Source organism: Hemiscyllium ocellatum (genome assembly GCF_020745735.1).
Source record: "Hemiscyllium ocellatum isolate sHemOce1 chromosome 27 unlocalized genomic scaffold, sHemOce1.pat.X.cur. SUPER_27_unloc_8, whole genome shotgun sequence".
Lineage (NCBI taxonomy): Eukaryota > Metazoa > Chordata > Chondrichthyes > Orectolobiformes > Hemiscylliidae > Hemiscyllium > Hemiscyllium ocellatum.
The window spans coordinates 63,133-79,206 of NW_026867517.1; the positions used below are offsets into that span (position 1 = coordinate 63,133).

General features: G+C 43.8%; 3 non-coding genes across 3 annotated transcripts; all 3 read left to right on the forward strand.

The window, feature by feature from the left end:
• Positions 1 to 1,072: 1,072 nt before the first annotated feature.
• trnae-cuc (transfer RNA glutamic acid (anticodon CUC)) lies at positions 1,073 to 1,144 on the forward strand. Its single transcript has one exon. It is a non-coding gene; the product is annotated as a tRNA-Glu (tRNA).
• A 5,106-nt stretch (positions 1,145 to 6,250) lies between these two features.
• trnae-cuc (transfer RNA glutamic acid (anticodon CUC)) lies at positions 6,251 to 6,322 on the forward strand. Its single transcript has one exon. It is a non-coding gene; the product is annotated as a tRNA-Glu (tRNA).
• Positions 6,323 to 11,429: 5,107 nt separating this feature from the next.
• trnae-cuc (transfer RNA glutamic acid (anticodon CUC)) lies at positions 11,430 to 11,501 on the forward strand. Its single transcript has one exon. It is a non-coding gene; the product is annotated as a tRNA-Glu (tRNA).
• The last annotated feature ends 4,573 nt before the right edge of the window (positions 11,502 to 16,074 follow it).

Sequence of the window (16,074 nt, forward strand, 5' to 3'; positions counted from 1 at the left end):
ACTCCAAAACAACAAGTCTTTACGGAGCTTACAACGACCCTCTTTTCAGCACCAGGCTAGGCCGACGTTTGTATGACTGCCACTTTCATCTTTATGTTGCCATCCTTGATACCTGTGCTACAGCTGTTCTCACCCAGCAACATGGCTCCTCTTGGTGCCCTATTGCCTATTATGCTACTAAGCTTGACCCTGTTGCTCAAGGTATGCCTTTCTGCACCCAGATTCTTTCTGCCATCCACACTCTGGTAGTGGCTGCCTCTAATATAACTTTACATCAAACTGTAGAAGTCTGTACCTCGCATTCTGCAGTATCCTCGCTGATTTCTAAACATACTCTGCACCCCGCTATGGTTCGTATCAGTCGCTATGAGATTTCATTACTTTTGAATCCATTTCTCTCCTTTAAATACTGCTCTAACATTAACCCCCCTACATTCCTGCAGGAAGAACCGCTTGAACTGCCTGATCCTCCCCATGATTGTGTTTTCATAAATGAACTTGTAACTAAACCATCTTCTGATCTTACGGACGACACAGATGTGATCAACAAAACGGGTCAAGATGCAGGGAAGATACCTGCCCAACTGTCGTCTGATTCATGTGGATGGAAGTTTAATTGCTGGCTATGATCGCTGTGTGGATGGATCGTGTGGGATGTACTGATAGTCATTGGTCTCATCCTAGGAATATACACAGTTGTCTGCTTATGCGTGAAATGGACTGTGCATTGTTTTTCACCTAAGCCAAAGAGGAATCTGGTTATTTGACCCTTGTCTACCCCTCTAACTCCATGCTCTCCTGCGCGCATTTATAGGAAGAGAAACCTACCCAGGTTAGCTTGCGCTACACCAGCTTCCGGGTTCACTCCGCGCTTTTTTCCAATAAAGGCGCGCAGGAGAGTCCCGGAGATGTGACTTGACTCTAAGTCTCCCCAATGTTATAGAGATCGCAATGTAACAAAAAAGTTACATTGATGGATGCACCGGTGAAAGTCTTCTTACTGCTGCAGCCCGGGTTCGATTCCCGGGCAGCGAGGCCATTTTCTGCAGAGCTACAAGGCCGGCTTTATGTCTCCCTGGTGGTCTAGTGGTTAGGATTTGGCGCTCTCACCGCCGCGGCCCGGGTTCGATTCCCGGTCAGGGAAGCTGTTTTTAGCTGGCCTACGGGCTGTCCATTCTTCTGAAATGCGCTTTACAGTTGTTTCTTGATCTTCACCGTACCTGGGTACTGCAGTGTGATGTAGCTCGTTGAAATGACATCCTGATGCAGATTTGTTTGCATGTGTGGGGATGATTGCTTCTGCAGCTTAAGTACTTGGTTCGCGTGTGTTGTTTCCTGTAGACGCTGTTTTGAATTGACCATTGACTGTTCGCTCTACTGTGACATCTAGAACAACAGCACTTTTTGTTGTTCTCGTCTTTTGTGAATTTTATGCCAGTAAGGAGATTGTTGATGGTGTTGTAGGTTTCCTCTAAGTTGTTTCACGTTGTGATGACAAAAGTGTCATCACTGTAGCCGACCCAAAGTTTGGGTTGGATCTTTGGAAGGGCTGTTTGTTCGAAACGCTGCATTATTGCTTCTGTTAGGAATCCTGATATTGGTGGTTTCATGGGTGTTCCGTTGATTTGTTTGTTAGTCTTGTTACTGAATAGGAAGTGGGAGCTAAGGCACAGCTCCACGAGCTTGACAGTGTTATCTTTGCTGATGAAGTTGGTGCTGTTTGGTGTTTATGTCTTTGGTTCTTCAAGTAGTGTCTTCAGTTTTCTTTGGTCACGTTGATGTTAATGGATGTGAACAGGGCTGTATGCCAAAGGACAGTATTATTCCATCGTCTTCTATCTTGTTGTCTTTGGTGTTCAAGAATTCTTGGATGGAGTAACTGGAGTGGCGTGAGTCTTCGACTTGGTGTTTTAGTCTCAGTGGAGGTCTTTGACTAGTCTGTATATTGGTGTTCCAAGTGGTGAGACTGTGGCCTGAGGGGGGCTCCTGGTTTGAAGAGGAGGAGAACAGCAACAAAGTGCCATTCCTAGATGTCACAGTAGAGCGAACAGTCAATGAGAAACTTCAAACTAGCGTCGACAGAAAAACAACACATGCAAACCAAATACTTAACCGCAGAAGCAACCATCCCAACACCCACAAACGAGTGAACAATCCTCATTCTACCGGCGGAGCAGGTAAGGGCTGTTTGGCGGTGTCTGTTCGTAGACGCGGTTACGTTTGTTTCACGGTTTAAATTTAAATATCTTTTTCGAAAAAAGCGCGGAGCGGACCCGGAAGCTGGTGTAGCGCAAACTTACCTGGGTAGTTTTTTTTCCCCAATAAAGGCGCGCAGGAGAGAAACCCGAGGCACTACAGGGGTATCCCTCTGACAGTGGTGTGGAAAAATTGTGTCACGTTCCCTTTTTGCTTTGTTGTTACTAATGGATTACGTATCCCTCTACTTGCTAGAGATCTCCTCTGTCCTCTAACTATTACTATTGAACGTCATGATGCTAGTATCCTGATTCAGGTTCCACCTCATTTTGTTCAATGCATCAATACCAAACCAAAGCCACCTCGATGGTGGTGATTTGATTTGGATCCTTACGCTTTTGATCCTATTTCACATAACGTCCCTCACCGCCACATTACTTTAGCTTATGACTCATCCGGGAATGATCTCAGACTTGAACACATATTATAATCCCTTACTGGGCGCTACTCAGCACGCTTGGGTGATTGGTGAGATCAGGTCACCAGCTGGTGGCGTTCTTTTCGTGTCAGTTCCTCCTCATAGCTGGAAAACTGACCCCCTCATTTTCCCCCGTGTCACCACTCATTTGAACCCAGAACACAAAGTCCAATATGTAGGTTTTGACGCTAAGACTCTTTTTGACCATGCTGATCAAACTTGGCGTGAAATTCAGCTGCTTGCTCAAGGATTAATCCTATTTTATGCACAGCCTTTGTCGATACATGGCAGCCTTCATCATCATCATGTCTACCCTCGCCCGCAGGGCGCAGTATATCCTGGAATGTGGGTGGACTCCAAAACACAAGTGGGCCTTGCTCAGGTCCCACCCATCTCCATTTTGACCAAAGCTCATTCTGTCCTCCTGTCTATATCTCAATACTCCCTGAAACCTGTCATTGATTCATTTCTACAGCAAGGCCTTCTGGTCCCATGCCATTCTTCTGTCAATACACCTATCTTTCCGATCCCTAAACCAGGATGTCCTGAATGTTGTTCACGACCTTCGTGAAGTAAATAAAATCATTGAGGCTCATAATCCTCCAGTTGCCAATCCTGCTACTATCCTCAGCCAAGTTCCAGTTGATGCCAAGATCTTCACTGTCGTTGACCTCCAACATGCATTCTTTTGTCTTCCTTTGCATCCAAATAACCCAATACATTTTTGCCTTCTTTTAAGGGCCACCAATATACGTGGACTTGCCTACCTCAAGGGTTTATTCACTCGCCCACACTCTTTTCAGAGAGTTTTCATGCCCAGCAAAAATTATTTGAATTTCCTGAAGACGCTACCCTAGTTCAATACATTGATGACCTCCTCGCTAGCCCTGACAAAGTGTCCAATCACGCTGACTCCACGACCTTTCTCAACCATCCAATCAATGTGGTTATATTGTACCCCCCCAACAAAGTTAAGACTAATCAGAAAGAAGTTAAGTTCCTAATGAGCCTTAACGGTATGAACTCACTCCAAAACAACAAGTCTTTACGGAGCTTACAACGACCCTCTTTTCAGCACCAGGCTAGGCCGACGTTTGTATGACTGCCACTTTCATCTTTATGTTGCCATCCTTGATACCTGTGCTACAGCTGTTCTCACCCAGCAACATGGCTCCTCTTGGTGCCCTATTGCCTATTATGCTACTAAGCTTGACCCTGTTGCTCAAGGTATGCCTTTCTGCACCCAGATTCTTTCTGCCATCCACACTCTGGTAGTGGCTGCCTCTAATATAACTTTACATCAAACTGTAGAAGTCTGTACCTCGCATTCTGCAGTATCCTCGCTGATTTCTAAACATACTCTGCACCCCGCTATGGTTCGTATCAGTCGCTATGAGATTTCATTACTTTTGAATCCATTTCTCTCCTTTAAATACTGCTCTAACATTAACCCCCCTACATTCCTGCAGGAAGAACCGCTTGAACTGCCTGATCCTCCCCATGATTGTGTTTTCATAAATGAACTTGTAACTAAACCATCTTCTGATCTTACGGACGACACAGATGTGATCAACAAAACGGGTCAAGATGCAGGGAAGATACCTGCCCAACTGTCGTCTGATTCATGTGGATGGAAGTTTAATTGCTGGCTATGATCGCTGTGTGGATGGATCGTGTGGGATGTACTGATAGTCATTGGTCTCATCCTAGGAATATACACTGTTGTCTGCTTATGCGTGAAATGGACTGTGCATTGTTTTTCACCTAAGCCAAAGAGGAATCTGGTTATTTGACCCTTGTCTACCCCTCTAACTCCATGCCCGAACTTCCATGTTGAAATCCTGTATCTTTCAGACTCTGCTCCTCTGGACGATGACCTGGCAGAGGAGGCACTTGACTTATTTGAAAATACAAATTGACTGGATGGACTAATTATAGTTATAAGCCAAGTAGTTGTCATGAAATAACAAAAGGAGGGAATAAGAAAGTCTATAGCCATAAAACTTGTCTTTCAACATTTAAACTAAAATGTAATGTTGAATTATAGAGCACATTTGCTGCACACTAAAAAATAGACAGGCAGGGAGGCTTGGTAAAAGGGGAGAACTCAAGGTATGCAGAAGATAACCAAGTGATAACGGAATACCCTTAGGCAATTAAGAACATTTGCCTAAACAGTGAATCTGTGTAAAAAGGACACAGAGTGATAACATTCATGGCTGTTCCCTTGTGAAATTAATGACAGCGTTTGATTCTGACCCCGAAACGAAATTCAGTACTATCAAAGGCCTTGTAATTGACAGTCAGGAACTGTTAATTATAATGAATTCTTATTACCCCTTGCAAGCTAGGCAAACCGAGGGAAAACACCTTTGCTGTTACAACTCCCTGACTTGAGAGTTCAAAAGGACGAGAGAAAGAGAAACCATTATAGCACTGGTGCTCCCGAAGCCATTAAAAAAATTAACTCTTAGTGCTTACCTGCTTTGGATTGAACGTAATTGTATTTTTGAGAATTTATGATGGTATTGAGTAGCCATTACCTGTTATTAAATATGAACTCTGTAAAAGGTAACATTGATGGAGCTTTAACTTACTTGCTGTTCTTGCAGACCACTCTACAGACCTTTCAGACTGCCCCACTGTCAATTCCAACTCATCAGATCTTATGTCTTATTTGAATCACAACCCTGAAAAGAAAGCATGTTTAATTCGAAGACTAATGAATCAGTTTAAATGCAACCTTTTGGTAACATCTCAGCCTCAGGTACAGTATGATTCAGTGCCTAAAAAGCAGGGGTCTGCTCCTCGCTTGGAAATTATTCTAGGCCTAACATTGAAGAGATTCTGGCACAATGTGTCAGCAAGCCATTTTATGGTCAAAAGTTTGCCCTCTTGCTAAGAAGCCATTTTGGAAAACAGTTGTATCTGACCTGTGACCTGTGCAAGGTTAGGAACTCTCCAATTAGCTCAGATTGGTACCTCTTTATGATAGGAGTTTATCTCGCTAGCAGGCTCCTAACTTGGCTGGGTATGTTTTTCCCACCCGATGAATGGCTTAGGGCCTGTGGGAGTGATTAGTCAAGCGTACAGTGACCTGTCAATTAACCTTTCTTCCTTTCGAATTAAGAACATTCAATGTTTTTGTAAATCTTTGTGTAAAGGAAACCACTTTGTATCAGTACATCAGAGTAACCTGCCAGGGCACTTGAAGAGTTGGTCCCCTACTCTCCTAGGTTACTAGAACCTAGCGAGTTTAGCTTATCAGTATCAATGGAGCTATTGGTAAACAAAGGGGATAACTAAAATTAGGTATAGGAAGAGAAACCTACCCAGGTTAGCTTGCGCTACACCAGCTTCCGGGTCCACTCCGCGCTTTTTTCCAATAAAGGCGCGCAGGAGAGTCCCGGAGATGTGACTTGACTCTAAGTCTCCCCAATGTTATAGAGATCGCAATGTAACAAAAAAGTTACATTGATGGATGCACCGGTGAAAGTCTTCTTACTGCTGCAGCCCGGGTTCGATTCCCGGGCAGCGAGGCCATTTTCTGCAGAGCTACAAGGCCGGCTTTATGTCTCCCTGGTGGTCTAGTGGTTAGGATTTGGCGCTCTCACCGCCGCGGCCCGGGTTCGATTCCCGGTCAGGGAAGCTGATTTTAGCTGGCCTACGGGCTGTCCATTCTTCTGAAATGCGCTTTACAGTTGTTTCTTGATCTTCACCGTACCTGGGTGCTGCAGTGCGATGTAGCTCGTTGAAATGACATCCTGATGCAGATTTGTTTGCATGTGTGGGGATGATTGCTTCTGCAGCTTAAGTACTTGGTTCGCGTGTGTTGTTTCCTGTAGACGCTGTTTTGAATTGACCATTGACTGTTCGCTCTACTGTGACATCTAGAACAACAGCACTTTTTGTTGTTCTCGTCTTTTGTGAATTTTATGCCAGTAAGGAGATTGTTGATGGTGTTGTAGGTTTCCTCTAAGTTGTTTCACGTTGTGATGACAAAAGTGTCATCACTGTAGCCGACCCAAAGTTTGGGTTGGATCTTTGGAAGGGCTGTTTGTTCGAAACTCTGCATTATTGCTTCTGTTAGGAATCCTGATATTGGTGGTTTCATGGGTGTTCCGTTGATTTGTTTGTTAGTCTTGTTACTGAATAGGAAGTGGGAGCTAAGGCACAGCTCCACGAGCTTGACAGTGTTATCTTTGCTGATGAAGTTGGTGCTGTTTGGTGTTTATGTCTTTGGTTCTTCAAGTAGTGTCTTCAGTTTTCTTTGGTCACGTTGATGTTAATGGATGTGAACAGGGCTGTATGCCAAAGGACAGTATTATTCCATCGTCTTCTATCTTGTTGTCTTTGGTGTTCAAGAATTCTTGGATGGAGTAACTGGAGTGGCGTGAGTCTTCGACTTGGTGTTTTAGTCTCAGTGGAGGTCTTTGACTAGTCTGTATATTGGTGTTCCAAGTGGTGAGACTGTGGCCTGAGGGGGGCTCCTGGTTTGAAGAGGAGGAGAACAGCAACAAAGTGCCATTCCTAGATGTCACAGTAGAGCGAACAGTCAATGAGAAACTTCAAACTAGCGTCGACAGAAAAACAACACATGCAAACCAAATACTTAACCGCAGAAGCAACCATCCCAACACCCACAAACGAGTGAACAATCCTCATTCTACCGGCGGAGCAGGTAAGGGCTGTTTGGCGGTGTCTGTTCGTAGACGCGGTTACGTTTGTTTCACGGTTTAAATTTAAATATCTTTTTCGAAAAAAGCGCGGAGCGGACCCGGAAGCTGGTGTAGCGCAAACTTACCTGGGTAGTTTTTTTTCCCCAATAAAGGCGCGCAGGAGAGAAACCCGAGGCACTACAGGGGTATCCCTCTGACAGTGGTGTGGAAAAATTGTGTCACGTTCCCTTTTTGCTTTGTTGTTACTAATGGATTACGTATCCCTCTACTTGCTAGAGATCTCCTCTGTCCTCTAACTATTACTATTGAACGTCATGATGCTAGTATCCTGATTCAGGTTCCACCTCATTTTGTTCAATGCATCAATACCAAACCAAAGCCACCTCGATGGTGGTGATTTGATTTGGATCCTTACGCTTTTGATCCTATTTTACATAACGTCCCTCACCGCCACATTACTTTAGCTTATGACTCATCCGGGAATGATCTCAGACTTGAACACATATTATAATCCCTTACTGGGCGCTACTCAGCACGCTTGGGTGATTGGTGAGATCAGGTCACCAGCTGGTGGCGTTCTTTTCGTGTCAGTTCCTCCTCATAGCTGGAAAACTGACCCCCTCATTTTCCCCCGTGTCACCACTCATTTGAACCCAGAACACAAAGTCCAATATGTAGGTTTTGACGCTAAGACTCTTTTTGACCATGCTGATCAAACTTGGCGTGAAATTCAGCTGCTTGCTCAAGGATTAATCCTATTTTATGCACAGCCTTTGTCGATACATGGCAGCCTTCATCATCATCATGTCTACCCTCGCCCGCAGGGCGCAGTATATCCTGGAATGTGGGTGGACTCCAAAACACAAGTGGGCCTTGCTCAGGTCCCACCCATCTCCATTTTGACCAAAGCTCATTCTGTCCTCCTGTCTATATCTCAATCCTCCCTGAAACCTGTCATTGATTCATTTCTACAGCAAGGCCTTCTGGTCCCATGCCATTCTTCTGTCAATACACCTATCTTTCCGATCCCTAAACCAGGATGTCCTGAATGTTGTTCACGACCTTCGTGAAGTAAATAAAATCATTGAGGCTCATAATCCTCCAGTTGCCAATCCTGCTACTATCCTCAGCCAAGTTCCAGTTGATGCCAAGATCTTCACTGTCGTTGACCTCCAACATGCATTCTTTTGTCTTCCTTTGCATCCAAATAACCCAATACATTTTTGCCTTCTTTTAAGGGCCACCAATATACGTGGACTTGCCTACCTCAAGGGTTTATTCACTCGCCCACACTCTTTTCAGAGAGTTTTCATGCCCAGCAAAAATTATTTGAATTTCCTGAAGACGCTACCCTAGTTCAATACATTGATGACCTCCTCGCTAGCCCTGACAAAGTGTCCAATCACGCTGACTCCACGACCTTTCTCAACCATCCAATCAATGTGGTTATATTGTACCCCCCCCAACAAAGTTAAGACTAATCAGAAAGAAGTTAAGTTCCTAATGAGCCTTAACGGTATGAACTCACTCCAAAACAACAAGTCTTTACGGAGCTTAAAACGACCCTCTTTTCAGCACCAGGCTAGGCCAACGTTTGTATGACTGCCACTTTCATCTTTATGTTGCCATCCTTGATACCTGTGCTACAGCTGTTCTCACCCAGCAACATGGCTCCTCTTGGTGCCCTATTGCCTATTATGCTACTAAGCTTGACCCTGTTGCTCAAGGTATGCCTTTCTGCACCCAGATTCTTTCTGCCATCCACACTCTGGTAGTGGCTGCCTCTAATATAACTTTACATCAAAATGTAGAAGTCTGTACCTCGCATTCTGCAGTATCCTCGCTGATTTCTAAACATACTCTGCACCCCGCTATGGTTCGTATCAGTCGCTATGAGATTTCATTACTTTTGAATCCATTTCTCTCCTTTAAATACTGCTCTAACATTAACCCCCCTACATTCCTGCAGGAAGAACCGCTTGAACTGCCTGATCCTCCCCATGATTGTGTTTTCATAAATGAACTTGTAACTAAACCATCTTCTGATCTTACGGACGACACAGATGTGATCAACAAAACGGGTCAAGATGCAGGGAAGATACCTGCCCAACTGTCGTCTGATTCATGTGGATGGAAGTTTAATTGCTGGCTATGATCGCTGTGTGGATGGATCGTGTGGGATGTACTGATAGTCATTGGTCTCATCCTAGGAATATACACTGTTGTCTGCTTATGCGTGAAATGGACTGTGCATTGTTTTTCACCTAAGCCAAAGAGGAATCTGGTTATTTGACCCTTGTCTACCCCTCTAACTCCATGCCCGAACTTCCATGTTGAAATCCTGTATCTTTCAGACTCTGCTCCTCTGGACGATGACCTGGCAGAGGAGGCACTTGACTTATTTGAAAATACAAATTGACTGGATGGACTAATTATAGTTATAAGCCAAGTAGTTGTCATGAAATAACAAAAGGAGGGAATAAGAAAGTCTATAGCCATAAAACTTGTCTTTCAACATTTAAACTAAAATGTAATGTTGAATTATAGAGCACATTTGCTGCACACTAAAAAATAGACAGGCAGGGAGGCTTGGTAAAAGGGGAGAACTCAAGGTATGCAGAAGATAACCAAGTGATAACGGAATACCCTTAGGCAATTAAGAACATTTGCCTAAACAGTGAATCTGTGTAAAAAGGACACAGAGTGATAACATTCATGGCTGTTCCCTTGTGAAATTAATGACAGCGTTTGATTCTGACCCCGAAACGAAATTCAGTACTATCAAAGGCCTTGTAATTGACAGTCAGGAACTGTTAATTATAATGAATTCTTATTACCCCTTGCAAGCTAGGCAAACCGAGGGAAAACACCTTTGCTGTTACAACTCCCTGACTTGAGAGTTCAAAAGGACGAGAGAAAGAGAAACCATTATAGCACTGGTGCTCCCGAAGCCATTAAAAAAATTAACTCTTAGTGCTTACCTGCTTTGGATTGAACGTAATTGTATTTTTGAGAATTTATGATGGTATTGAGTAGCCATTACCGGTTATTAAATATGAACTCTGTAAAAGGTAACATTGATGAAGCTTTAACTTACTTGCTGTTCTTGCAGACCACTCTACAGACCTTTCAGACTGCCCCACTGTCAATTCCAACTCATCAGATCTTATGTCTTATTTGAATCACAACCCTGAAAAGAAAGCATGTTTAATTCGAAGACTAATGAATCAGTTTAAATGCAACCTTTTGGTAACATCTCAGCCTCAGGTACAGTATGATTCAGTGCCTAAAAAGCAGGGGTCTGCTCCTCGCTTGGAAATTATTCTAGGCCTAACATTGAAGAGATTCTGGCACAATGTGTCAGCAAGCCATTTTATGGTCAAAAGTTTGCCCTCTTGCTAAGAAGCCATTTTGGAAAACAGTTGTATCTGACCTGTGACCTGTGCAAGGTTAGGAACTCTCCAATTAGCTCAGATTGGTACCTCTTTATGATAGGAGTTTATCTCGCTAGCAGGCTCCTAACTTGGCTGGGTATGTTTTTCCCACCCGATGAATGGCTTAGGGCCTGTGGGAGTGATTAGTCAAGCGTACAGTGACCTGTCAATTAACCTTTCTTCCTTTCGAATTAAGAACATTCAATGTTTTTGTAAATCTTTGTGTAAAGGAAACCACTTTGTATCAGTACATCAGAGTAACCTGCCAGGGCACTTGAAGAGTTGGTCCCCTACTCTCCTAGGTTACTAGAACCTAGCGAGTTTAGCTTATCAGTATCAATGGAGCTATTGGTAAACAAAGGGGATAACTAAAATTAGGTATAGGAAGAGAAACCTACCCAGGTTAGCTTGCGCTACACCAGCTTCCGGGTCCACTCCGCGCTTTTTTCCAATAAAGGCGCGCAGGAGAGTCCCGGAGATGTGACTTGACTCTAAGTCTCCCCAATGTTATAGAGATCGCAATGTAACAAAAAAGTTACATTGATGGATGCACCGGTGAAAGTCTTCTTACTGCTGCAGCCCGGGTTCGATTCCCGGGCAGCGAGGCCATTTTCTGCAGAGCTACAAGGCCGGCTTTATGTCTCCCTGGTGGTCTAGTGGTTAGGATTTGGCGCTCTCACCGCCGCGGCCCGGGTTCGATTCCCGGTCAGGGAAGCTGTTTTTAGCTGGCCTACGGGCTGTCCATTCTTCTGAAATGCGCTTTACAGTTGTTTCTTGATCTTCACCGTACCTGGGTGCTGCAGTGTGATGTAGCTCGTTGAAATGACATCCTGATGCAGATTTGTTTGCATGTGTGGGGATGATTGCTTCTGCAGCTTAAGTACTTGGTTCGCGTGTGTTGTTTCCTGTAGACGCTGTTTTGAATTGACCATTGACTGTTCGCTCTACTGTGACATCTAGAACAACAGCACTTTTTGTTGTTCTCGTCTTTTGTGAATTTTATGCCAGTAAGGAGATTGTTGATGGTGTTGTAGGTTTCCTCTAAGTTGTTTCACGTTGTGATGACAAAAGTGTCATCACTGTAGCCGACCCAAAGTTTGGGTTGGATCTTTGGAAGGGCTGTTTGTTCGAAACGCTGCATTATTGCTTCTGTTAGGAATCCTGATATTGGTGGTTTCATGGGTGTTCCGTTGATTTGTTTGTTAGTCTTGTTACTGAATAGGAAGTGGGAGCTAAGGCACAGCTCCACGAGCTTGACAGTGTTATCTTTGCTGATGAAGTTGGTGCTGTTTGGTGTTTATGTCTTTGGTTCTTCAAGTAGTGTCTTCAGTTTTCTTTGGTCACGTTGATGTTAATGGATGTGAACAGGGCTGTATGCCAAAGGACAGTATTATTCCATCGTCTTCTATCTTGTTGTCTTTGGTGTTCAAGAATTCTTGGATGGAGTAACTGGAGTGGCGTGAGTCTTCGACTTGGTGTTTTAGTCTCAGTGGAGGTCTTTGACTAGTCTGTATATTGGTGTTCCAAGTGGTGAGACTGTGGCCTGAGGGGGGCTCCTGGTTTGAAGAGGAGGAGAACAGCAACAAAGTGCCATTCCTAGATGTCACAGTAGAGCGAACAGTCAATGAGAAACTTCAAACTAGCGTCGACAGAAAAACAACACATGCAAACCAAATACTTAACCGCAGAAGCAACCATCCCAACACCCACAAACGAGTGAACAATCCTCATTCTACCGGCGGAGCAGGTAAGGGCTGTTTGGCGGTGTCTGTTCGTAGACGCGGTTACGTTTGTTTCACGGTTTAAATTTAAATATCTTTTTCGAAAAAAGCGCGGAGCGGACCCGGAAGCTGGTGTAGCGCAAACTTACCTGGGTAGTTTTTTTTCCCCAATAAAGGCGCGCAGGAGAGAAACCCGAGGCACTACAGGGGTATCCCTCTGACAGTGGTGTGGAAAAATTGTGTCACGTTCCCTTTTTGCTTTGTTGTTACTAATGGATTACGTATCCCTCTACTTGCTAGAGATCTCCTCTGTCCTCTAACTATTACTATTGAACGTCATGATGCTAGTATCCTGATTCAGGTTCCACCTCATTTTGTTCAATGCATCAATACCAAACCAAAGCCACCTCGATGGTGGTGATTTGATTTGGATCCTTACGCTTTTGATCCTATTTCACATAACGTCCCTCACCGCCACATTACTTTAGCTTATGACTCATCCGGGAATGATCTCAGACTTGAACACATATTATAATCCCTTACTGGGCGCTACTCAGCACGCTTGGGTGATTGGTGAGATCAGGTCACCAGCTGGTGGCGTTCTTTTCGTGTCAGTTCCTCCTCATAGCTGGAAAACTGACCCCCTCATTTTCCCCCGTGTCACCACTCATTTGAACCCAGAACACAAAGTCCAATATGTAGGTTTTGACGCTAAGACTCTTTTTGACCATGCTGATCAAACTTGGCGTGAAATTCAGCTGCTTGCTCAAGGATTAATCCTATTTTATGCACAGCCTTTGTCGATACATGGCAGCCTTCATCATCATCATGTCTACCCTCGCCCGCAGGGCGCAGTATATCCTGGAATGTGGGTGGACTCCAAAACACAAGTGGGCCTTGCTCAGGTCCCACCCATCTCCATTTTGACCAAAGCTCATTCTGTCCTCCTGTCTATATCTCAATACTCCCTGAAACCTGTCATTGATTCATTTCTACAGCAAGGCCTTCTGGTCCCATGCCATTCTTCTGTCAATACACCTATCTTTCCGATCCCTAAACCAGGATGTCCTGAATGTTGTTCACGACCTTCGTGAAGTAAATAAAATCATTGAGGCTCATAATCCTCCAGTTGCCAATCCTGCTACTATCCTCAGCCAAGTTCCAGTTGATGCCAAGATCTTCACTGTCGTTGACCTCCAACATGCATTCTTTTGTCTTCCTTTGCATCCAAATAACCCAATACATTTTTGCCTTCTTTTAAGGGCCACCAATATACGTGGACTTGCCTACCTCAAGGGTTTATTCACTCGCCCACACTCTTTTCAGAGAGTTTTCATGCCCAGCAAAAATTATTTGAATTTCCTGAAGACGCTACCCTAGTTCAATACATTGATGACCTCCTCGCTAGCCCTGACAAAGTGTCCAATCACGCTGACTCCACGACCTTTCTCAACCATCCAATCAATGTGGTTATATTGTACCCCCCCCAACAAAGTTAAGACTAATCAGAAAGAAGTTAAGTTCCTAATGAGCCTTAACGGTATGAACTCACTCCAAAACAACAAGTCTTTACGGAGCTTAAAACGACCCTCTTTTCAGCACCAGGCTAGGCCAACGTTTGTATGACTGCCACTTTCATCTTTATGTTGCCATCCTTGATACCTGTGCTACAGCTGTTCTCACCCAGCAACATGGCTCCTCTTGGTGCCCTATTGCCTATTATGCTACTAAGCTTGACCCTGTTGCTCAAGGTATGCCTTTCTGCACCCAGATTCTTTCTGCCATCCACACTCTGGTAGTGGCTGCCTCTAATATAACTTTACATCAAAATGTAGAAGTCTGTACCTCGCATTCTGCAGTATCCTCGCTGATTTCTAAACATACTCTGCACCCCGCTATGGTTCGTATCAGTCGCTATGAGATTTCATTACTTTTGAATCCATTTCTCTCCTTTAAATACTGCTCTAACATTAACCCCCCTACATTCCTGCAGGAAGAACCGCTTGAACTGCCTGATCCTCCCCATGATTGTGTTTTCATAAATGAACTTGTAACTAAACCATCTTCTGATCTTACGGACGACACAGATGTGATCAACAAAACGGGTCAAGATGCAGGGAAGATACCTGCCCAACTGTCGTCTGATTCATGTGGATGGAAGTTTAATTGCTGGCTATGATCGCTGTGTGGATGGATCGTGTGGGATGTACTGATAGTCATTGGTCTCATCCTAGGAATATACACTGTTGTCTGCTTATGCGTGAAATGGACTGTGCATTGTTTTTCACCTAAGCCAAAGAGGAATCTGGTTATTTGACCCTTGTCTACCCCTCTAACTCCATGCCCGAACTTCCATGTTGAAATCCTGTATCTTTCAGACTCTGCTCCTCTGGACGATGACCTGGCAGAGGAGGCACTTGACTTATTTGAAAATACAAATTGACTGGATGGACTAATTATAGTTATAAGCCAAGTAGTTGTCATGAAATAACAAAAGGAGGGAATAAGAAAGTCTATAGCCATAAAACTTGTCTTTCAACATTTAAACTAAAATGTAATGTTGAATTATAGAGCACATTTGCTGCACACTAAAAAATAGACAGGCAGGGAGGCTTGGTAAAAGGGGAGAACTCAAGGTATGCAGAAGATAACCAAGTGATAACGGAATACCCTTAGGCAATTAAGAACATTTGCCTAAACAGTGAATCTGTGTAAAAAGGACACAGAGTGATAACATTCATGGCTGTTCCCTTGTGAAATTAATGACAGCGTTTGATTCTGACCCCGAAACGAAATTCAGTACTATCAAAGGCCTTGTAATTGACAGTCAGGAACTGTTAATTATAATGAATTCTTATTACCCCTTGCAAGCTAGGCAAACCGAGGGAAAACACCTTTGCTGTTACAACTCCCTGACTTGAGAGTTCAAAAGGACGAGAGAAAGAGAAACCATTATAGCACTGGTGCTCCCGAAGCCATTAAAAAAATTAACTCTTAGTGCTTACCTGCTTTGGATTGAACGTAATTGTATTTTTGAGAATTTATGATGGTATTGAGTAGCCATTACCGGTTATTAAATATGAACTCTGTAAAAGGTAACATTGATGAAGCTTTAACTTACTTGCTGTTCTTGCAGACCACTCTACAGACCTTTCAGACTGCCCCACTGTCAATTCCAACTCATCAGATCTTATGTCTTATTTGAATCACAACCCTGAAAAGAAAGCATGTTTAATTCGAAGACTAATGAATCAGTTTAAATGCAACCTTTTGGTAACATCTCAGCCTCAGGTACAGTATGATTCAGTGCCTAAAAAGCAGGGGTCTGCTCCTCGCTTGGAAATTATTCTAGGCCTAACATTGAAGAGATTCTGGCACAATGTGTCAGCAAGCCATTTTATGGTCAAAAGTTTGCCCTCTTGCTAAGAAGCCATTTTGGAAAACAGTTGTATCTGACCTGTGACCTGTGCAAGGTTAGGAACTCTCCAATTAGCTCAGATTGGTACCTCTTTATGATAGGAGTTTATCTCGCTAGCAGGCTCCTAACTTGGCTGGGTATGTTTTTC